Raw genomic sequence first — 25746 nt, forward strand, 5'->3', positions numbered from 1 at the left:
CGAAACCTTGCAGCCTGGTGGGTGTGAATGTGATGAGAGCTTGTCTGTTTCTTCAGATAGTACCAGAGGCATCTGGACCAAATTCTTTTTTTTATTCGTTCACGTGTCGCTGGCTGGGTCAGCATTTGTTGCCCATCCCTAATTGCCCTTGAGGAGGCAGTTAAGAGTCAACCACATTGCTGTGGGATTGTGGTCACATGTAGGCCAGGCAAGGATCATTAGACTTTTTTTATTGAGTTTAAATTCCATCAACTGCTGTGGTGGGATTTGAACCCGGGGTCCCAGATCATTAGCCTAGATCAATGCCATTATGCCACTGCCTCAAGCACGAGTGCTCCATACTAGGAAGAATGAGGCCTTTGGCTTTCCTGTCCTGGATCCTTACTCACTGGCCTGGCAACAAAGGTGGCTGAGCTTTCGCTCTGTGTCTGCTATCGTACCAATGGTGCTGTCTTTCCTGGAGGTTTAACTCATTCACTGTCACTGTGTTATGGTCAGCAGGGGTCATATGAGGCTGAGAGTTCATAGGCAATGGGGGAACCTGCGTTTTTTAAACAACAGGCGATAAGGAGTTCTGTTGGAGAAAATCCATTGGCCAGGGGTCTATCTCAATACTGCATGACAGCTGAATGCCAATCTGAATTCTTCAAAATCTGACACTTACTGGTCTGGACTGCACGCACAGCTTTCCCTTGATCTATGAGTGCAGAGGTGCATTGGTGATATCGGTGATTACACTATTAACAATGAACTGCTGAAAATAGGTGGTATGTGAATTGGGGCCTATTTATCTGAAACAATTCTATCCAAGAACCCGTGAGTGTAAAAGACGATCTGTAACAACCTGATGATGGTTGTACGAAGCCTGAGTATCTCGAACCCTCAAGAATAATAATTAATGTCCAATGAGGTATGTCTTGCCGTGGAAGTCAAAGAGGCCGAACCCTAACTTCTGTCATGGCCGATGTGGAAAGATGGATGACACCATGGTTTTGGTTGTTAGTGGAGTGTTAATGCAGCAGGTGTGGCAGGAGGAGACAACATTCTGTAATGCCTGTGCGATGCCCGGTCACCATACCAACTGCAGGGCTCTTGCTCAGTATTTAGAAGTGTCTAGGTGACCTCCATGGAGTCTTTGGAAAATATCTTGTCACATGGGCGTGAAATGACCAAACAATGGTCATACTGGGAGGTCATCTACAGTGGTCAAATGGGCTTGTTTGCAGAGTATTTATGGCTAAGATGACCATTAGGGATGTATTTAGACCAGCCCTGGGATCAGAGCTCCCTTACTTGAATGCATTTGCCGACCTCTTTTAGGTGCATTGAACATCCTGGGGCTCCGTGGTGGATATGAATAGTCAGCTCATGAAAGTTGAGGAAAATGCTTCCACTTCTGACACCAATTTAGAATCAAGGGCAACAGTGTGATCAATGGTGGCTGTGGAGGGAACATCACGCATGGTTTGTGATTTGCCTGGGACATAGACAGTTGTAGATTGGTATCATCTCACCAGAGGGGGGGGAATCATTGAATACAATTTCCGTAGATTCAGTAGTGTTATGAAGAGCTTGTGATTTGTTTCTACCCTGCAACGATAGTCCCCTCGGGTATTCCAAAAAGCACTAAACAGCCCATTTAACTGCCTCTTTCTCAGTAGTGGTATACCATAGTTCAGTTTATGTGAGGGCACTCAAAGCCAAATAGACAGGTATTCTCTCAACGTTCTTTTGCAGTTGGATGGAAACAGGTCTGAGGCCAGTGGAGGAAGTGCTGGCAGCAGCAGTGATTTGCCTGGCAGAGAAAAAGGAGGCAACGGATTGGGAAAAGGCTGAGCAAAACAGCACTGCAAAGTGCTTCATGATAACATCCAGGGTATGGCAAAACCAGCAATCCGCCACCTACTAGCTCACCATGGCAGAGCCAAGTGGATCTCGGGCTTGATCTACAAGGAGACACGTGAGGTGCTGAGGGTTTCCCGGAGAATGTGATCAGGGATGCGGTCGCCTACACCGAGTGCAAGAGTGTCACTGCCATGGATATGGTGTATACTTGGAAATGTCAGGATGGCACCCTCTATGGATTCAGTGGCTGAACAAACTGACCAAATTCTGGAAACAGTAGATAATGTGGGATCATAGTGCACCAAGACTAGTCAGTTTTAATGAATTGAAAGGCCTTGATTTGTTCTGAGCCCCAGAATTATTATGGTTTGGCCAAGTTAAGGATTAACGTTCCCAATCAGTTTACCATCCCAAAGAAACGTTGAATGCCGGTGATGCAATTCAGCTGGTGAAACTCAGTAATGGCTTTTGTTTTCCATAGATTGACTGTAATGCCATTGGATCTTGTGTCCTGGGAATTTTATGTTGGTCCCGGCAAGCTCTCACTTGTCGTTCAGCACGGGGTCTGATTCCTGGAGAGGCTTGAGGACCTCCCTTTCTGCATGGTCGTGTTCTGCACTTGTAGAGCCATGTATGAGATGGCAGATTACACCTTGTTTGCCCTCAAGGATTGTTGACATGGTATGTTGGACATGGTCTCAGGGCCAGGAAAACAGCCTAAAGGGAAGCTGTTAAAAGCAAAATTTACCAAAGGAGGCGATAAAGGTTGTCAGGAGTCTATATTGTCTGTCAAGAGGTATTTGCCAAAACCCACTGAGCTGAGTAAAAGAGATGCTATTGGTGAGCTTGGACAAACTACCATCTACTGACACCATTGGGTGGACTTCCCTGTGTATGGCTTTGTTAAGCTGCATAAGATCCATATGAATCTTCAGGTGGCCATTAGGCTTGAGAAAGATGACGAGACAAGAATACCCGGGGTTTGGCTGTGACAGAGGAAATAATGTGGCTGAGTAATGTATGGTCAAGTTCCTCCAAAACGTCAGAAATATGGGGTATGATACCCTCCTAGGGATGAACTGGCACACTGGCACACCCTGCACGAGCAGAAAGAAATGGTATTCAATTTTCAGCTTCACCAGCCATTGGAAAATGTTATGGAAATTCCTGGTGGAATGTGGCCCAGATGTCCGATGAAAGAATCTCATCAACTTTCTTATAATGCCTAACTGTACACATACATTACCGTGAAGTAGGGAAATTCTCTGTTTGCAAATGACATAAATGGGCTCTGTGACCTGGTGACCCTATGCCATAGTGACAATGCCCATGAGACAACCCTTAACATGAAGGTTTACGGTTGAATTGTGTGGTGCAATGCAAGGTTAGCAGCTACTATAGGTACCCTGCATCTGTGTTGAATTTGAAGCCTGTTGGGAACCATCTGACCTCTAAATTGACAGGCCAGAATTCTGGCAATGCTGGCAAATTTTGCCTAGGAAGTGTGAGATAGGTGTTATTTTCTGGTGGTGTCGTCATTGGTCTGTGTGTTGGAGATTCTAACTGAGCAGAAGCATTGGAAATATCCTGTCCTGTCACATATAAAAATACCCAGGGTGCTTGTTGGGCAAACTTGCCATTTGTGTTATCACCTTACGCCACAGCACAGATATTTCAAAAATGGCGGTGGACTGATTTCCTGCCTTTTCTACTATTTTGGTGGGCTATGGCACAGACAGATTTATTGAGATTGGGGCTGCCAGACAAGTGGTCTTTTTCAGCATGTGCTGTTGGGCCGAATACACTTAATTGGGACAGACTGACAGAGACAGTGCTATGTCGAGGACAGTTGTCAGCAAGGGCTAGCTACTTACGCCAAAGTGGTCAGGAATAAGCAAACAGCCCCATCTGAGGCCTGGGAGGCATGGGTATCAAAGATCCGATTTATGTCCAGCCCCACGAAAGAAGGAAAAAAATTGACTTGATTGGTTGTGTGTCAGTGAACAGACTTCAGACTGATCAGAACTGCAGAAAATGTCACGTCAGGTCTTCCAGTAGAAATTTCTGTGCAGGCCTTTGAGGCATGAAAATGGGTGGGGGTAAGGGCTGTGGTTCCTCTTGCAGTGCTCCATCGGTACCTGCCTGTAGTGAGTATGTTGTCGAAATGCCTGAATGTACATCGTGTAATTCACACTGTATAGTATTGTGTCCTTGTGGGCTCTGTCTGTGAGCCGTTGCGCGGCTCTGCCCACAGGGGGAGATGAGGAGCTTGTACAGGGCTCCACCCGTGGCTCCGCCCATGGTTCCGCCCATGGCCCCTCCCACTACCGGAAGTATAAAGTGCTGCAGCCTTGTGAGTCTGCCCTCAGTTCTTCTGGTCGCAGGCAGGCTCAGTTGTAAGTCTATTAAAGCCACAGTTTACTTCCTATCGTGTCTCGAGTAAATTGATGGTCACATCAATTTAATAGACTTAAGAAAACCACTATGGAATCAGCCCTCAAACCTGATCGACTAGAACTCGACCTGCAGGCTGCAGAAGTGAAGGAAATCTTTCTACACTGGCTTCGGTCTTTCAAGACCTACCTGGCTGCGTCGACTATCTCCGCTACTACAGATGAGCAGAAACTCAGTCTACTGCACGCACGGGTGAGTCATCGCATCTCTACACAACACAACAGTACTGACTCGTACACCGGGTCCCTCGCTATGCTCGACTGATTATACGTGTGGCCTGTAAACAAAGTCTACGCGCTGCATATTTTCGCTACCCGCCGCAAGCGCCCCGCAGAGTCGCTAGAGGACAACCTGCGCGATTTAAAAGCCCTTGCACGGGAATGTAACTTTCAGGCTGTAACTGCCTCCAAGCATATGGAACTCGCTGTCCATAATGTGTACGTCTAATTATGTGCGCCAGCGCCTCCTCGAAAAAGGGGCCCAGATCTTGGGGGACACGGTAGTGCTAGCAACCTCAATGGAAGTCGCGTTTCAAAGTCTTAACTCATTCCCCTGACCAGCGACTGCCCCAGGCCTGTGCCGCGCCACCACCCGCCCACTATGGAGCACCAGCGTGCCATTTTTGCGGTCAGCCCCAACACCCTCGGCAGCACTGCCCGGCCCGTAACGCGACCTGCAGCAGCTGCGGTCGAAAAGGACATTATGCTAAAGTATGCCTGTCGAAATCGAAACACTCTAACTCCCCCGCGGTCCAGAGCAATCGCTCCCCCAACTCGCAGGCCCGCAGACCCCGTAATGGTGCAGCGTGTCTGCCGACTCCGCCCGACATGTGCGACTCATGGGGGCCGCCATCTTGGAAATCCTCCCCCATGTGGCCGGCCATGTGCGAGTCATGGGGGCCGCCATCTTGGGCACCATCTTCCTCACCGCCCGCCACATGCGATCCACAGGGACGGCCATCTTGGACACCATCTTCATCATCGCCCGCCACGTGCGATCAACGGCGCCGCCATCTTGGCCATCACCCGATGTTCACCTCGACGACTATGACCTCCGCAGACAGTCATCACGGGGCCACTCCAGCACTGCTGATCGAGCCACTGACTACCCGCAACTCAACGCAGTCACGTTGGACCAGTCGCGTCCGAAGCACCTCAGGAGCTCAATGATGTCCGTTCAGGTCAACGGCTACAAGACACCATGCCTCTTCGACTCCGGGAGCACCGAGAGCTTCGTGCATCCAGACCTGGTAAGACGCTGTTCGCTCCCTATCTTCCCTGCACGGCAAACTATCTCCCTCGCCTCGAGTTCGCACTCGGTCCAAATACAAGGGCGCACCGTTGCGACCCTAACAATACAGGGTGCCAGCTACTCTATTTTCCAGCTGTACGTTCTCCCAGACCTCTGCGCCCCACTCTTACTTGGGCTCGATTTTCAGTGCAATCTTAGAAGCCTCACACTCAGCTTCGGCGGACCCCTACCTCCTCTCACTACATGCAGCTTAGCGACTCTAAAAATCGACCCCCCTCCACTCTTCACTAATCTCACTGCTAACTGCAAACCCGTAGCCACTCGCAGCAGGCAGTATAGCCTGCAGGACAGGGTATTCATTAGAGCCGAAGTCCAGCAGCTCCTACGTGAGGGAGTCATAGAGGCCAGTAACAGCCCCCGGAGAGCTCAGGTGGTGGTCGTCAAGACCGGGGAAAAGTTCTGGATGGTGGTTGATTATAGCCAAACCATTAGCCGGTTCACACACCTTGATGCGTACCCCCTCCCCAGAATTGCAGACATGGTTAATCAGATCGCCCAGTACCGCATATTCTCCACGGTAGATCTGAAGTCTGCATACCACCAGCTCCCAATCTGCCCGGAGGACCGCCATGACACGGCGTTCGAGGCAGATGGCCGCCTCTTCCATTTCCTCCGGGTCCCCTTTGGCGTCACGAATGGTGTCTCGGTATTCCAACGAGCGATGGACTGAATGGTGGACCAGTACGGGCTGCGGGCCACGTTTCCGTACCTGGATAACGTCACCATCTGTGGCCATGATCAGCAGGACCACGATGCCAACCTCCACCGATTTCTCCAAACCACCCAGAAACTCAATCTCACCTACAATAAGGAGAAATGCGTTTTCCGCACTACCAGACCAGCCATCCTAGGCTATGTCGTGGAAAACGGTGTCCTGGGCCCCAACCCGGACCGTATAACAGCTCCCTCTCCCTCATTGTCCCAGGGCCCTCAAGAGGGCCTGGGATTCTTCTCCTATTACGCTCAGTGGGTCCCCCAGTATGCGGACAAAGCCCGCCCACTATTTAAGACCACACTCTTCCCACTGTCAGCCGAGGCCCGCCAGGCCTTCAACTGCATCAAGTAGGACATCGCCAAAGCCACCATGCGGGCGGTGGATGAATCCGTCCCCTTTCAGGTGGAGAGCGACGCCTCAGAGGTCGCTCTCGCCGCCACTCTGAATCAGGCAGGGAGACCAGTAGCTTTCTTCTCCCGAACCCTCTCCGCTTCGGAACTTCAACACTCCTCAGTCAAAAAAGAAGCTCAAGCCATTGTGGAAGCCATACGGCACTGGAGGCACTACCTCGCAGGTAGGAGGTTTACCATCATCACCGACCAGAGATCGGTTGCCTTCATGTTCGACAACTAGCGGCTTGGGGGTATCGACAACTTTGCAAAGGGGCAAAATAAAAAACGATAAAATCTTGAGGTGGAGGATCGAACTCTCCACCTATAATTATGACATCATATATCGGCCGGGGAAGCTCAACGAGCCCCCAGATGCCCTGTCCCGCGGCACATGCGCCAGCGCGCAAGACGACCGGTTAAAGGATATCCACAGCGACCTCTGCCACCCGGGGGTCACCCGGCTCGCCCACTACATCAAGGCCCGTAACCTGCCTTTCTCCACCGAGGAGGTAAAAGCCATCACCAGGGATTGCCGGATCTGCGCGGAGTGCAAACCGCACTTCTATAAACCAGACAGGGCCCACCTGGTAAAGGCTTCCTGGCCCTTTGAACGCCTGAGCATCGATTTCAAAGGGCCACTTGCCTCGACCAATCGAAATGTGTACTTCCTCAACGTCATAGACGAATTCTCCCGCTTTCCGTTTGCTAACCCATGCCCCGATATGACCTCCCATACAGTCATCAGAGCCCTGCACAGTGTCTTCACCCTGTTCGGCTTCCCCAGCTACATACACAGCGACAGGGGTTCGTCCTTAATGAGCGACGAGCTGCGTCAGTACCTGCTCGACAAGGGCATCGCCTCGAGCAGAACTACCAGCTACAACCCCAGGGGGAACGGGCAGGTGGAGAGGGAGAATGCGACGGTCTGGAACACCGTCCTACTGACCCTACGGTCCAGGAAACTGCCAACCTCCCACTGGCAGGAGGTCCTCCCTGGTGCGCTCCATGCAATTAGGTCCCTCCTGTGCACTGCCACTAATCAGACTCCTCACGAGCGATTATTTGTTTTCCCTAGGGGCACTACCATGGGGGCTTCGTTCCCATCTTGGTTGAGGACACCGGGCCCGGTTATCCTCCGGAAGCACATAAAACGGACCCACTAGTAGAAAGGGTACTACTGCTACACTCGAACCCACACCGTTTCTCTCCGGGACCTGGCGCCTGCAGGATTCACCACCACCAGGTACCCCTCACACTACACCCCACCCGACCCCCCACGTCCTGCGCCCCCACGCCTACAGGTTTCCTGTGCCCCCCTTCGCCCGTCGTACCAGTCAGGAACGAAGCTCTGAACGAACCACCCCCGGAGTCCACCCTCAGATCCACACTGCCCGTCACCACTCAGCCATCCGAAGAGACTGCAACCCCGGTGCTCCGCCGATCCCAAAAGACGACTCGACCACCGGACCGGCTCAACCTGTAGACCCGTCACCCCAGCCGGACTTGATTTTTTTACAGGGGGTGAATGTGGTGAATGTACATCATTTAAATCACACTGTATAGTATTGTGTCCTTGTGGGCTGTCTGTGAGCCGTTGCACGACTCTGCCCACATGGGGAGATGAGGAGCTTGTACAGGGCTCAACCCTTGGCTCCGCCCATGGCCACTCCCACTACCAGAAGTATAAAGTGCTGCAGCCTTGTGAGTCTGCCCTCAGTTCTTCAGGTCGTAGGCAGGCTCAGTTGTAAGTCTATTAAAGCGACAGTTTACTTCCTATCGTGTCTCGAGTGAATTGATGGTCACATCAATGAGGTATCATGCTGAGCCAGGTTCATTGTCGATTTTGGACCTTGGGTGTTTGGTGTATGGCTTCAACAATGCACTAAACTGATGCTACTGTGTTGTAGAATGTGCTAAGCTAGGATTCTAGCAAGGAAGAGCTCTAGACGTATCAGGGTATTAACTTAAAGCTAGATTATTTAAACTAGTTACAGTGGTTCAGGTCAGCCAGCACCTGGTCAATGCTCTTGACGTCGGCCATTGCCTGTTATGATTGGACCACACTTTGGAGTGCCACGGCACTGTCCCTGTGGCCCTGGTACACAAAACATATACCTCAGCCACCGCCCACACATTGTGCCCCAGGCCTTTGAAAGCCTGACCTATGGACATGACCCTCGCAAGCAAGGCCACCACAACAGACGCCACCCATGCGGCATTGGCCTGGGTTACATGCATGGTCGGCAGCGTCTCCCGCAGACAGTTGGATTCCTCCAACTGCATCTACAGGTGCTGGATGGGTTGCTGACACCCCCTCCTGCTCTGTCCATGGCTCTGTGACTGCATCTCCAATATTGAAGGGCCTGCCCTTTCCAGAACCTCTAGATCTGTCTGGATGGCAGCTAGTCCTAGGTTGAGCTGCCCTTCCACTGTCTGCCACCTTGAGAGTTCCTCCCTCCACCTGATGCACCACTGCATTTGCGTAGTGCGCACCAGATAGGGCCACAGGAGCCTCTTCACTAATGTGCCCAACCATGTTAAGTGTTTCTGGGATGGTGGAGGGTGTTGGTGACAGCAGAGATGAGAGATGATGGGTGTGGGAGTGTGGGGTGGGGGTACTGCCAGAGGCATGGATGTTGGGACTCACCCGGGCCGCCTTGAAGAGGTCATGCAGCTTCTTTCTGCACTGCTGTCCAATCCTCATTGTGGCCCCACGCACTCACCACCTCTGCCATTTCACCCAGGTCTGGTTGAGATAAATGGATGGCAGCCTCTTTCCCACCCCTTGGAACAGGGGGCTGGATTCTCTGTGACATCGTGCCGAAATTGCAAAACGTGATCAGACAGAGAACCGACTCCGACGGCGAAATTGGGTTTGATGCCGGTTTCGCGCCAATTTTGGATTCTCCGGACCCCCCCCCATCTCGACGAAATCGCAGCACCCGCTGCACTGCCTGGAAGTACTGTCTGCATTTCATTATGTGCCCGATTGACCGATTCTCCGGGGCCTCAGCGATTCTACGGCCTGGATGGGCCGATTTCCTGATGGCGTGGTTCTAACCACGTTTTAAAAATCGTGGAGCTTGTGTGTTGGCTGAGGGGGCTGCGAGAGGAGGTAGGAAATATGTGTTGAGATTTTTTTTAAATGAGGGTCTCACACTGATTCACCCACATCAGGGTCGCTCACTGATTCACCCACATGGTACTAGGAAAAGTGAAGCTAGACCCTCACTGATTCACCCACATGAGGGTCTCACACTGATTCACCCACATACGGGTCTCAAACTGATTCACCCACATGAGGGTCTCTCACTGATTCACCCACATGAGGGTCTCTCATTGATTCATCCACACAAGGGTCTCTTATTGATTCACCCACATGAGGGTCTCTCACTGATTCACCCACATGAGGGTCTCACACTGATTAACCCACATCAGGGTCTCTCATTGATTCACCCACACGAGGGTCTCTTATTGATTCACCCACATGAGGGTCTTTCACTGATTCACCCACATGAGGGTCTCTTATTGATTCACCCACATGAGGGTCTCTCACTGATTCACCCACATGAGGGTCTCTTATTGATTCACCCACATGAGGGTCTCTTATTGATTCACCCACATGAGGGTCTCTCACTGATTCACCCACATGAGGGTCTCTCATTGATTCACCCACACTAGGATCTCTTATTGATTCACCCACATGAGGGTCTTTCACTGATTCACCCATATGAGGGTCTCTCACTGATTCACCCACATGAGGGTCTCTCACTGATTCACCCACATGAGGGTCTCTCATTGATTCACCCACATGAGGGTCTCTCACTGATTCACCCACATGAGGGCCTCTCACTGATTCACCCAGATGAGGGCCTCTCACTGATTCACCCACATGAGGGTCTCTCACTGATTCACCCACATGAAGGCCTTTCACTGATTCACCCACATGAGGGTCTCTCACTGATTCACCCACATGAGGGCTCTCACTGATTCACCCACATGAGGGTCTCTCATTGATTCACCCACACGAGGATCTCTTATTGATTCACCCACATGAGGGTCTTTCACTGATTCACCCACATGAGGGTCTCTCACTGATTCACCCACATGAGGGTCTCTCACTGATTCACCCACATGAGGGTCTCTCATTGATTCACCCACACGAGGATCTCTTATTGATTCACCCACATGAGGGTCTTTCACTGATTCACCCACATGAGGGTCTCTTATTGATTCACCCACATGAGGGTCTCTCACTGATTCACCCACATGAGGGTCTCTTATTGATTCACCCACATGAGGGTCTCTTATTGATTCACCCACATGAGGGTCTCTCACTGATTCACCCACATGAGGGTCTCTCATTGATTCACCCACACTAGGATCTCTTATTGATTCACCCACATGAGGGTCTTTCACTGATTCACCCATATGAGGGTCTCGCACTGATTCACCCACATGAGGGTCTCTCACTGATTCACCCACATGAGGGTCTCTCATTGATTCACCCACATGAGGGTCTCACACTGATTCACCCACATACGGGTCTCAAACTGATTCACCCACATGAGGGTCTCTCACTGATTCACCCACATGAGGGTCTCTCATTGATTCATCCACACAAGGGTCTCTTATTGATTCACCCACATGAGGGTCTCTCACTGATTCACCCACATGAGGGTCTCACACTGATTAACCCACATCAGGGTCTCTCATTGATTCACCCACACGAGGGTCTCTTATTGATTCACCCACATGAGGGTCTTTCACTGATTCACCCACATGAGGGTCTCTTATTGATTCACCCACATGAGGGTCTCTCACTGATTCACCCACATGAGGGTCTCTTATTGATTCACCCACATGAGGGTCTCTTATTGATTCACCCACATGAGGGTCTCTCACTGATTCACCCACATGAGGGTCTCTCATTGATTCACCCACACTAGGATCTCTTATTGATTCACCCACATGAGGGTCTTTCACTGATTCACCCATATGAGGGTCTCGCACTGATTCACCCACATGAGGGTCTCTCACTGATTCACCCACATGAGGGTCTCTCATTGATTCACCCACATGAGGGTCTCTCACTGATTCACCCACATGAGGGCCTCTCACTGATTCACCCAGATGAGGGCCTCTCACTGATTCACCCACATGAGGGTCTCTCACTGATTCACCCACATGAAGGCCTTTCACTGATTCACCCACATGAGGGTCTCTCACTGATTCACCCACATGAGGGCTCTCACTGATTCACCCACATGAGGGTCTCTCATTGATTCACCCACACGAGGATCTCTTATTGATTCACCCACATGAGGGTCTTTCACTGATTCACCCACATGAGGGTCTCGCACTGATTCACCCACATGAGGGTCTCTCACTGATTCACCCACATGAGGGTCTCTCATTGATTCACCCACATGAGGGTCTCTCACTGATTCACCCACACGAGGGTCTCTCACTGATTCACCCAGATGAGGGCCTCTCACTGATTCACCCACATGAGGGTCTCTCACTGATTCACCCACATGAAGGCCTTTCACTGATTCACCCACATGAGGGTCTCTCACTGATTCACCCACATGAGGGCTCTCACTGATTCACCCACATGAGGGTCTCTCATTGATTCACCCACACGAGGATCTCTTATTGATTCACCCACATGAGGGTCTTTCACTGATTCACCCACATGAGGGTCTCTCACTGATTCACCCACATGAGGGTCTCTCACTGATTCACCCACATGAGGGTCTCTCATTGATTCACCCACACGAGGATCTCTTACTGATTCACCCACATGAGGGTCTTTCACTGATTCACCCACATGAGGGTCTCCCATTGATTCACCCACATGAGAGTCTCTCACTGGTTCACCCACAAGAGGGTCTCACACTGATTCACCCACATGAGGGTCCCTCACTGATTCACCCACAAGAGGCGCTCTCATTGATTCACCCGCACGAGGATCTCTTATTGATTCACCCACATGAGTGTCTCTCATTGATTCACCCACATGAGGATCTCTTATTGATTCACCCACATGAGGGTCTTTCACTGATTCACCCACACAAGGATCTCTTATTGATTTACCCACATGAGGGTCTTTCACTGATTCACCCACATGAGGGTCTCTCACTGATTCACCCACACGAGGGCTCTCACTGATTCACCCACATGAGGGTCTTTCACTGATTCACCCACATGAGGGTCGCCCATTGATTCACCCACATGAGAGTCTCTCACTGATTCACCCACAAGAGGGTCTCACACTGATTCACCCACATGAGGGTCCCTCACTGATTCACCCACAAGAGGCGCTCTCATTGATTCACCCACACGAGGATCTCTTATTGATTCACCCACATGAGTGTCTCTCATTGATTCACCCACATGAGGATCTCTTATTGATTCACCCACATGAGGGTCTTTCACTGATTCACCCACACGAGGATCTCTTATTGATTTACCCACATGAGGGTCTTTCACTGATTCACCCACATGAGGGTCTCTCACTGATTCACCCACACGAGGGCTCTCACTGATTCACCCACATGAGGGTCTCTCACTGATTCACCCACATGAGGGCCTCTCATTGATTCACCCACATGAGGGTCTCTCACTGATTCACCCGCATGAGGGTCTCTCACTGATTCACCCACATGAGGGTCTCTCACTGATTCACCCACATGAGGGACTCTCACTGATTCACCCACATGAGGGCCTCTTATTGATTCACCCACACGAGGGCCTCTCACTGATTCACCCACATCAGGGTCTCTCACTGCTTCACCCACATGAGGGTCTCTCTCACTGATTCACCCACATGAGCGTCTCTCACTGATTCACCCACATGAGGGTCTCTCACTGATTCACCCGCATGAGGGTCTCTCACTGATTCACCCACATGAGGGTCTCTCACTGATTCACCCACATGAGGGACTCTCACTGATTCACCCACATGAGGGCCTCTTATTGATTCACCCACACGAGGGCCTCTCACTGATTCACCCACATGAGGGTCTCACACTGATTCACCAACATGAGGGGCTCTCACTGATTCACACACACGAGGTCCTCTCATTGATTCACCCACATGAGGGTCTCTTATTGATTCACCCACATGAGCGTCTCTCACTGATTCACCCACATGAGGGTCTCTCACTGATTCACCCACATGAGGGTCTCTCTCACTGATTCACCCACATGAGGGGCTCTCACTAATTCACTCACACAAGGGTCTCTCACTGATTCACCCACACGAGGGTCTCTCACTGATTCACGAACATGAGGGTCTCTTATTGATTCACCCACAAGAGGGCCTCTCACTGATTCACCCACATGAGGGTCTCACACTGATTCACCCACATGAGGGTCTCTCACTGATTCACCCACACGAGGGTCTCTCACTGATTCACCCACACGAGGGTCTCTCACTGATTCACCCACATGAGGGTCTCTCACTGATTCACCCACACGAGGGTCTCACACAGATTCACCCACACGAGGGTCTCACACTGATTCACCCACACGAGGGTCTCACACTGATTCACCCACACGATGGTCTCACACTGATTCACCCACAAGAGGGTCGCTCATTGATTCACCAACATGAGGGTCTCACACGGATTCACCCACATGAGGGTCTCACATGGATTCACCCACATGAGGGGCTCTCACTGATTCACCCACATGAGGGCCTCTGACTGATTCACCCACATGAGAGTCTCTCACTGATTCACCCACAAGAGGGTCTCACACTGATTCACCCACATGAGGGTCCCTCACTGATTCACCCACAAGAGGCGCTCTCATTGATTCACCCACACGAGGATCTCTTATTGATTCACCCACATGAGTGTCTCTCATTGATTCACCCACATGAGGATCTCTTATTGATTCACCCACATGAGGGTCTTTCACTGATTCACCCACACGAGGATCTCTTATTGATTTACCCACATGAGGGTCTTTCACTGATTCACCCACATGAGGGTCTCTCACTGATTCACCCACACGAGGGCTCTCACTGATTCACCCACATGAGGGTCTCTCACTGATTCACCCACATGAGGGCCTCTCATTGATTCACCCACATGAGGGTCCCTCACTGATTCACCCACAAGAGGCGCTCTCATTGATTCACCCACACGAGGATCTCTTATTGATTCACCCACATGAGTGTCTCTCATTGATTCACCCACATGAGGATCTCTTATTGATTCACCCACATGAGGGTCTTTCACTGATTCACCCACACGAGGATCTCTTATTGATTTACCCACATGAGGGTCTTTCACTGATTCACCCACATGAGGGTCTCTCACTGATTCACCCACACGAGGGCTCTCACTGATTCACCCACATGAGGGTCTCTCACTGATTCACCCACATGAGAGCCTCTCATTGATTCACCCACATGAGGGTCTCTCACTGATTCACCCGCATGAGGGTCTCTCACTGATTCACCCACATGAGGGTCTCTCACTGATTCACCCACATGAGGGACTCTCACTGATTCACCCACATGAGGGCCTCTTATTGATTCACCCACACGAGGGCCTCTCACTGATTCACCCACATGAGGGTCTCTCACTGCTTCACCCACATGAGGGTCTCTCTCACTGATTCACCCACATGAGCGTCTCTCACTGATTCACCCACATGAGGGTCTCTCACTGATTCACCCGCATGAGGGTCTCTCACTGATTCACCCACATGAGGGTCTCTCACTGATTCACCCACATGAGGGACTCTCACTGATTCACCCACATGAGGGCCTCTTATTGATTCACCCACACGAGGGCCTCTCACTGATTCACCCACATGAGGGTCTCACACTGATTCACCAACATGAGGGGCTCTCACTGATTCACCCACACGAGGTCCTCTCATTGATTCACCCACATGAGGGTCTCTTATTGATTCACCCACATGAGCGTCTCTCACTGATTCACCCACATGAGGGTCTCTCACTGATTCACCCACATGAGGGTCTCTCTCACTGATTCACCCACATGAGCGTCTCTCACTGATTCACCCACATGAGGGTCTCTCACTGATTCACCCACATGAGGGGCTCTCACTAATTCACTCACACAAGGGTCTCTTATTGATTCACCCACACGAGGGTCTCTCACTGATTCACGAACATGAGGGTCTCTTATTGATTCACCCACAAGAGGGCCTCTCACTGATTCACCCACATGAGGGTCTCACACTGATTCACCCACATGAGGGTCTCTCACTGATTCACCCACACGAGGGTCTCTCACTGATTCACCCACACGAGGGTCTCTCACTGATTCACCCACATGAGGGTCTCTCACTGATTCACCCACACGAGGGTCTCATACAGATTCACCCACACGAGGGTCTCACACTGATTCACCCACACGAGGGTCTCACACTGATTCACCCACACGATGGTCTCACACTGATTCACCCACAAGAGGGTCGCTCATTGATTCACCAACATGAGGGTCTCACACGGATTCACCCACATGAGGGTCTCACATGGATTCACCCACATGAGGGGCTCTCACTGATTCACCCACATGAGGGCCTCTCACTGATTCACCCACATGAGGGTCGCTCATTGATTCACCCACATGAGGGTCTCACTGATTCACCCACATGAGGGGCTCTCACTAATTCACTCACACAAGGGTCTCTTATTGATTCACCCACACGAGGGTCTCTCACTGATTCACGAACATGAGGGTCTCTTATTGATTCACCCACACGAGGGCCTCTCACTGATTCACCCACATGAGGGTCTCACACTGATTCACCAACATGAGGGGCTCTCACTGATTCACCCACACGAGGTCCTCTCATTGATTCACCCACATGAGGGTCTCTTATTGATTCACCCACATGAGCGTCTCTCACTGATTCACCCACATGAGGGTCTCTCACTGATTCACCCACATGAGGGTCTCTCTCACTGATTCACCCACATGAGCGTCTCTCACTGATTCACCCACATGAGGGTCTCTCACTGATTCACCCACATGAGGGGCTCTCACTAATTCACTCACACAAGGGTCTCTTATTGATTCACCCACACGAGGGTCTCTCACTGATTCACGAACATGAGGGTCTCTTATTGATTCACCCACAAGAGGGCCTCTCACTGATTCACCCACATGAGGGTCTCACACTGATTCACCCACATGAGGGTCTCTCACTGATTCACCCACACGAGGGTCTCTCACTGATTCACCCACACGAGGGTCTCTCACTGATTCACCCACATGAGGGTCTCTCACTGATTCACCCACACGAGGGTCTCATACAGATTCACCCACACGAGGGTCTCACACTGATTCACCCACACGAGGGTCTCACACTGATTCACCCACACGATGGTCTCACACTGATTCACCCACAAGAGGGTCGCTCATTGATTCACCAACATGAGGGTCTCACACGGATTCACCCACATGAGGGTCTCACATGGATTCACCCACATGAGGGGCTCTCACTGATTCACCCACATGAGGGCCTCTCACTGATTCACCCACATGAGGGTCGCTCATTGATTCACCCACATGAGGGTCTCACTGATTCACCCACATGAGGGTCTATTATTGATTCACCCACATGCGGGTCTCTCACTGATTCGCCCACACGAGGATCCCTCACTGATTTTCTAAGGGACAATGGAAATCCTCCCTGTTTTTCGAGAGAAGGAAAAACAGCCAAAGACTGATCACCATCTCTGGTAAAGACAAAAGAACATAATAGGTATCTCATCTGAAAGACTCTGTGTGTAATTGCCTCCTTGACTGACTAGTGGATTCTGGGTCTGGTGGAATACACAGAGAAGGGGGTCAAAAACCTGCTGAGAGAACTGCCCAGTGCGTGCCTGGCTGTATCTGCCCTGCTAGTCTGTCTGTGCATGTGAGCACTGTGACAAAAAGCAGCTGGAAGTTTTCCACAATGAAGGTGTATGATATTGTACCAGAAGCAGTGCCCCGGAAAAAGGAAATAACCATCTTTTGCTGGAATATCTAAAAACTCTTTCTCTGACTGTGGAAGTCAACCAGCCAGCAAAAAAACGATCGCAGCTGAAAAAAGAACTAAAATATCTCTACTAAACCATAGAACACCTGAATCGAAGAATTGCCTACTTGCCTGCAGAGGTTAACTATAGTGGAATCAATTCGTAACAGCTATCCATGTCATCATCGCAAGCCAAGGACTGTTCCGTATAATGTTTTATTTATATATACTTACTATTCAACTAATTTCTTACTTTTTATCTATATGAATGTAGATGCATGAGTTTTGCCATTTATCCTTACCCTTTTAGTAGTTAGTAAACCTACTCATCTTAACTCAAGAAGCCTTGTTAAATGACCTCCTTTTTAAACTTGAGTCTGGAAAAAGTATCCAAGTGAAAGGGAATATTGTGAGATTAAACCTTGTTCCTACCAGCAGAGGGTGGGGTGAATGAAGACATGGAGTCAGTCATCTCTCCTCACTCGGGTTTGTAGCGGCTTGGGGGTATCCCAGCAGGACAGTGATAAATCGAAGGGTCTTGCCTGGATCCTCACCTGGGGCTAATCACAACTCCAGCAAACCCCTTTTGTGTGTTAAAGAAGACACATTTTTGCAGAGAGTTGAGGCTGAGATACTGAGATGCTGAGGACAAGCAGCTGAAGCTGTTGAGCCTTGCTTTCTCTCCACCCTTTCTGGGACATTGTGAGTCCTGTTAACTGATTGAGACCAAGCAGGGGGATTCCTACTCTGACCAGGGACCATTTAATACAGAAATTCTGCTCAACTCCACTATCTCCAGAGGAACAACCAAATTGACTAGATCGAAACATCAGGACCACTGAAGGAGTGCCCACGTGCTCCTTTTACTTAAGGATTCTAATTTGATCAACCCATGCTTCCTCAGTCTCTCATCTGTATTTGTGTGTGTGGGCCCTTTGAGTGTGTGACTGTGCATGGCAGTCGGCGTATGTTTTATTGTTATTTTGCACACTGGGGTAAGTACAATAAAACCAACCTCTTTCTTTGCTAAGTTTAAGAATACCTTTATGATTTGTTATTTTATAATCATGGCGTATAAACCATTGCAAGTGTTTATTGGCAAGTACATCCCTCTAGATTAATAAAAACCTGTTACAATTGAAAGAGTGTGAAAAGGGGAGTCTTTCACCCCCTCCTCACCTGGTTGCAACAGGCACCGTGCGTTAGTTTGCTACATTAAGGTGCTAGGTAGTGCCCTGTTCCACAACGTTATGGATTTGCAGTCAGCACTTCTTATATGAAGAAATAAAAACAAAAGGCTACAAAAAGATGGCCACATGAAAATCTCTTGACTTCTCTTGTGGAGTGAATTCCTTCCCTGGTCTCAAGAGGGAACAAAAGGAACTTTCCAGACTGATATTGACTCAGTGCCTTTTCCTGAAATGAATTCAAAAGGTAATTTCAAATTAAACGGGTCAGTCAGATACAAAGAGACTGGCTGTCTCAAACTCACAATGTGTGAAATTAACACGTCAGCCCTTTTTGAAAAAATGACTTTGAACTTTCACATGGTGAAGAAGCCATTTTTTGGGCCACTAGAGAAGTTCAACAAGAAACTACTCAGATATAGATTTCACTGGAAGTCATTCAGCTTAAGTCTTCCAAGCAAATGTGGTAATAAAAGTAATACCTTTACGCTGGGAGATTCTTAACGAAGAGAAGAGGAGGGATTCTCTGACAGGCGACGCTGAAATCGGGAAACGCGATTGGGCAGAGAATCAGGTTTGACGCCAAAATTGCGGAGGGCGCTGGTTTCACGCCAAATTACAATTCTCTGGCGCTTTGACAGGTGTGTCAATGCATTCCAGAATGTACGTACAGTAAACGCCGTTGGCATATCATTAGTGGGCCTGACCTGGTATTCTCTGGGGCCTCCACGATGCTCTGCCTCCACTGGGGCAAATTCCCGACTGGGAGAGTCACCTATGCTTTTAAGAATCGTGAAATAGGCGCCGTGGCTGATGAGGGAGAGAGAGGGGGTAAGGAAAGGGTCCAACGTCGCCATAGTTTGCTGATAGTTGTGCCGCTGGCCGGGGAGCTACTGCTAGGGCCGGGGGTGGCCAGGAGGTTGGCTGTGGGGTCGGGATAGACGGAAATGGAGCATCATTGCCGCAGCCTGCAAGGCAGACATGCAGTTGTGCATGCCCACTGTGAACTTAGGGCCACAGGTTGTATGGGTGTCCTGCCAGGGCACCCCTCCCAGGTGCTCTCTGGCCCAGCCGACCCATCAGAGGGATGGGTGCGCTCCAGTGCAACCAGTGCCATCTTGTTGACTGGGATGAGTGTGTGTGTGGGGAGTGTAATGCGGAGATGCAGTTGCAGCTTGTCAGCCTCCCAAGTGTCAATCACAGAGCTGGCGAATCCCGCGCCGTTTCTCATTGGAATCGATTGTGTTCCACATGGCGGCAGTGCTAGCCCCTCCATGGTCACTAAATCCGTCCAGGTGCAGCGTTGGTTTGCTGTCGTGTAAGTCCACAAATCCTGCCTGGCATCAATACTTAGAGCAGGCTTCTCCGGCCGCATTCGCCCAGCAACCGGAGAATCCTGCCCGAGGTCAATGGAGTTCTCCATTGTCTGCCCTTCGCCTGTAGAGTTCTTGCAGTGGGCGAGGCAGAAGAAATCGTAATTTTTTTCTCTCAGGTGTATTTAAGTTTTGTGTGAGCGATAGTGTGGGCGAGTTGAGTGAGTGAGCGTTTTCAAGCCTTCGGGGAAAATGTCTGCTGATAAATAACCTTCCTTGCTTTTAAATTCACAATAAGCTTGCTGCTGGAATGGTTTAATTTGGACAATCACTCTGCAGATAATAAAAACACACAGCCCTCACATACAAATCACAGTGATTAAGGTAGTAAGAAAACACCATAAATTCTGTCTGTGTTAATAGATACATGTTATACGCTGGGGAGAACACTCCGTGAAAAGGAGACAACGTGAGTGACACAGTAACTTTACTAGGAATAAGCTTTTTGCTTATTTAGGACCTTATTTAGAGTACAAGATCATTGGGGTATTCCGTGACATGTAAAAAACAAAGAAGAAGAATGAAGTTACATTTATATTGTGCTGTTTACGTCCTTAGAATATCCCCAAATGTTTCTTAGCCAATTAGTTTTGAAGTGTGGTCGCTACTCGGTAGATAAACACGGCAGCCAATTGGTACAGCAAGATTGCACAAACGACACTAATGAGCAATTAAATAGCTTTGGTGGTGTTGGCAGAAAGCTAAATGTTGGCCAGGTCAAGTCCCTTACACGTCTTAAAACAGAGCGCTGAAATCCCTTATAGCCACATCAACACCAGCTGGATCTTGTTTAAATAGCATTTCCAACAATGTAACATTCCCTCACAGTGACAATGAAGTGCTAGCCTAAGATGTGCACTCAGTTCCTTGGATTGAAACTTGAACTCACAAATTTCTGACTTCGAGAGAAGAGAAACACTAAACCAGGGTGACAGGTAATGTTTTTATTTCCTCAATGTGCAAGTGGTATCGGATTACAGGGCCAGAATGATGTCATTAAAAAAATTATTTTTATGGCTGGGGAAACAGTTATAGTTCGATGTCAAAGTTAACCATCTATTCAATGGCTTCAGTTGATGCAATGTGAATGGCTGTGATGCCACCAGGAATGGATGTCTTAGGGCAGAAAATTAGTATTGGGACGATGGTCTGACTTGGATGGCCACAGTCACAATTTGAGTTGTTCCTCATGTTCCACTTGTGGAGCAAATGGCCAAATCTACCCTGGCCCATCCTCAAGTGATTGAGAGTTGTTCAGATATTCCATGGAAGGTTGAATCCAAGGGACTTCATTTGGGTCAGTTACCAGGTTACGGTTGGTGATAAGAACATAAGAACTAGGAGCAGGAGTAGGCCATCTGGCCCCTCGAGCCTGCCCCGCCATTTAATGAGATCATGGCTGATCTTTTGTGGACTCAGCTCCACTTTTGGTCCGAACACCATAATCCTTAATCCCTTTATTCTTAAAAAAACTATCTATCTTTATCTTAAAAACATTTAATAAAGGAGCCTCTACTGCTTCACTGGGCAAGGAATTCCATAGATTCACAACCCTTTGGGTGAAGGAGTTCCTCCTAAACTCAGTCCTCAATCTACTTCCCCTTATTTTGAGGCTATGCCCCCTAGTTCTGCTTTCACCCGCCAGTGGAAACAACCTGCCCGCATCTATCCTATCTATTCCCTTCATAATTTTATATGTTTCTATAAGATCCCCCCTCATCATTCTAAATTCCAACGAGTACAGTCCCAGTCTACTCAACCTCTCCTCGTAATCCAACCCCTTCAGCTGTGGGATTAACCTAGTGAATCTCCTCTGCACACCCTCCAGTGCCAGTATGTCCTTTCTCAAGTAAGGAGACCAAAACTGAACACAATACTCCAGGTGTGGCCTCACTAACACCGTATACAATTGCAGCATAACCTCCCTAGTCTTAAACTCCATCCCTCTAGCAATGAAGGTCAAAATTCCATTTGCCTTCTTAATCACTTGTTGCACCTGTAAACCAACTTTCTGTGACTCATGCACTAGCACACCCAGGTCTCTCTGCACAGCAGCATGCTTTAATATTTTATCATTTAAATAATAATCCCGTTTGCTGTTATTCCTACCAAAATGGATAACCTCACATTTGTCAACATATGATGTTTGCAGTCAACCAGGAGGTGTGCCATCTAGAGGTGGTTATGTCAGTTTAAGGGATGAAAACAGCAATCTTCACATGGCCCTCCTGTTCTAGTATATTTTCAAACCTGAAGGCATGCAAACTAATGCTGTCAAGAAGATAACCGAACCCTAGCCACTGAGCCCCATGTCCAAACAGTAAAAACCCACTAGAAAATGTCAATTGATGTATGATACCCGATCAGCATCATGAAGGAGTAAGTGCGCAGCATGACTGGTTGCTGGAGGATGAAGGCTTCTCATTGTCACCCTGGCTAATTACATCATTTCTTTCTTTAGAAAATATTTGATTGAGGCATTTATAATTTTAACAATTTTTAAACATCTGGGTTTCAACAAGAACAAAACAATATAACCCCCCCCCCCCCCCCCCCCCCCACCCTGCCGTTCCTTTAGCATCCCCGCCTCTGGGGCCTTTACATAAGTCCTGTCCACCTGCAGGATTTCCTCCAGTAGCCTCTCTGTCTCGCCCCGCTCTGCCTTTTCCCTATGCGCCAGAATCAAAATAAACTTCCCCCGACCACTGCCTTCAGTGTCTCCCAAACCGTTACCTGCCGAAACCTCCCGCGTGTCATTAATTTCCACATATCCCTGGATGGCCTTCCTCACCCGCTCACACACCTCTTCCTCCGCCAACAGTCCCACATCCAGCCTCCATTGTGGGTGCTGGGCCCCTCCTTTGCTCACTCGTAGGCCCACCCAATGGGGGGCATGGTCCGACACCGCTATTGCCGAATACGCAATATCACCCAACCCTGCCAACAACATCTTGTCAAACACAAAAAAGTCTATTCAGGAGTACACCTTGTGCACATGGGAGTAGAATTAAAATTATTTTGCCCTCAGTCTCCCAAATCTCCAGCCCCCCCCATGTGCTCCATGAACCCCTGGAGCTCATTAGCTGTTGCTGACACCCTCCCCGACCTCAAGCTCGACCAGTCCAGTCTTGGATCCAGGACCATATTGAAGTCCCCCCACCCGCTCCATAATTACCCAATGAGAGTCCAGGTCAGGGATTCTCCCCAGCACCCACCTCATAAATTGCACATCATCCAAGTTCGGGGGATAGATGTTCACTAACACCACCGGCATCTCCTCCAGTTTCCCGCTCACCATAACATACCTTCTCCCAGAGTCTGCCACTACACATCCCACTTCAAACGCCACCTGCCTATTGATCAAAATCCCCACCCCCTTCGCTTCAGAGTCCACCCTTACCACACCCCCACCCCTGCTACGCCGATCAACCAGAGTCCCTCTTGGGCCAGCCTCCAGCCCACGTCCCACGTCCCGCACCTCCTCCGGCCCGCCTTCGGGTAGCCACCGTCATCGCTCCTCCTCCTATTACATTTTAAAGCCCTTGGTAATTCCATCATTGGTAAACCTTCAAATTAAGGTGGAATATAGGTAGAATCCATAGCATCCCTACAGTGCAGGCGGAGGCCATTTGGCCCATCGGGTCTGCGCCAACCCTCTGAAAGACCCTACTAGACTCACCTCCCCACCCTATCCCCATAACCCCACTTAACCTGCACATCTCCATCTCTATGCAAACAACATGATCATGTTGTGCAGTATGTTGTATTGCTATGTAGAGAGGGGAGAAATGGGAGGGTCAGCCTCAATGGCAAGGCAAAAAAAAAAGAAACACAAATGGAACATTAGCCAGGAGGACTGGTGCCCAACCACATTCACAGAATCTTCAGTGACAGAAGATAGTCATGGTGTTTGTACTAGCTGATTGACAGAGTTTGAAAAGAATACATTTCGAGTACCCCATGCTTTTCTTTCAATTAAGGGGCAATTTAGCATGACCAATGCACCTAGCCTGCACATTTTTTAGGTGGTGGGGGTGAGACTCACGCAGGCATGGGGAGAATGTGCAAACTCCACACGGACAGGGGGAACCTGAGTTCAGGAGTGCAGGAGCCTCAGCCCTTGACCTTGTCCAACAGGTATGAGACTCTTGCTCCCTGTATGGATGAGGAAAAGGGCTCTGGACAGGATGAGCCAGCTGACCACGGTACCATGGTGCAGAAGGCCATTCAAGAGGGGGGAGTAAAAAGACAAGTAGTTGTTATAGGGGATTCTATAATTAGGGGGACAGATAGTATCCTATGCAAGCCGGATCAGGAGTCTCGCATGGTGTGTTGCCTGCCCGGTGCCAGGGTGCGGGACATCTCTGACCGGCTTGAAAGGATATTGGAGCGGGAGGGGGAGGATCCAGTTGTTGTGGTCCATGTTGGGACTAACAACATAGGTAAAGCTAGGGTGGAGGACCTGTTCGGGGACTATCAAGCACTTGGAAGAAAATTGAAATACAGGTCCTCAAGGGTCATAATCTCCGGATTACTGCCCGAGCCACGTGCCAATTGGCATAGGGACAAGAAAAGTAGGGAAGTAAACACGTGGCTAAGGGATTGGTGTGGGAAAGAGGGATTCCACTTCATGGGACATTGGCATCAGTTTTGGAACCGGGGGGATCTGTACCGTTGGGACGGTCTCCACCTGAACCGATCTGGAACCAGTGTTCTAGCGAAGAGGATAAATAGGGTGGTCAGTAGGACTTTAAACTTCTGAGTTGGGGGGAAGGGAAAGTGAAAGCGACAGGGAGCATGGAGTTAAATGGCAAGATACGCAGGAGGATAACATGTAGGCAGGTGGATTTAAGCTTGAGGCAGACTAGGAATTCAACAAAAAGGAAGGATAACTTTGGACATCTTAGGACTTCCAATATCTGTAATGATAAGAAAGTTAGCATTAAGGCACTTTACCTGAATGCTCATAGCATTTGTAACAAAGTAGACGAACTAATGGCACAGATCATCGTGAATGATTATGATGTGGTAGGCATCACAGAGACATGGCTGCAGGGGGTTCAGGACTGGCAGTTAAACATCCAAGGATATACAACCTATCGAAAAGACAGGGAGGTGGGCCGAGGGGGTGGGGTTGCCTTGTTAGTTAAGAACAAAATTAAATCTATGGCACGAAACGACATAGGGTCGGATGATGTGGAGTCTGTGTGGGTAGAATTGAGGAACCACAAAGGGAAAAAAACCATAATGGGAATTATGTACAGACCTCCTAACAGTGGCCAGGACCAGGGGCGCAACATGTACCAGGAAATAGAAAAGGCATGTCAGAAAGGCAAGGTCACGGTGATCATGGGGGACTTCAATATGCAGGTGGATTGGGTAAATAACGTAGCCAGTGGATCCAAAGAAAAGGAATTCATGGAATGCTTACAAGATGGCTTTTTGGAACAGCT

This window comes from Scyliorhinus canicula, chromosome 10, assembly GCF_902713615.1.
Source record: "Scyliorhinus canicula chromosome 10, sScyCan1.1, whole genome shotgun sequence".
NCBI lineage: Eukaryota > Metazoa > Chordata > Chondrichthyes > Carcharhiniformes > Scyliorhinidae > Scyliorhinus > Scyliorhinus canicula.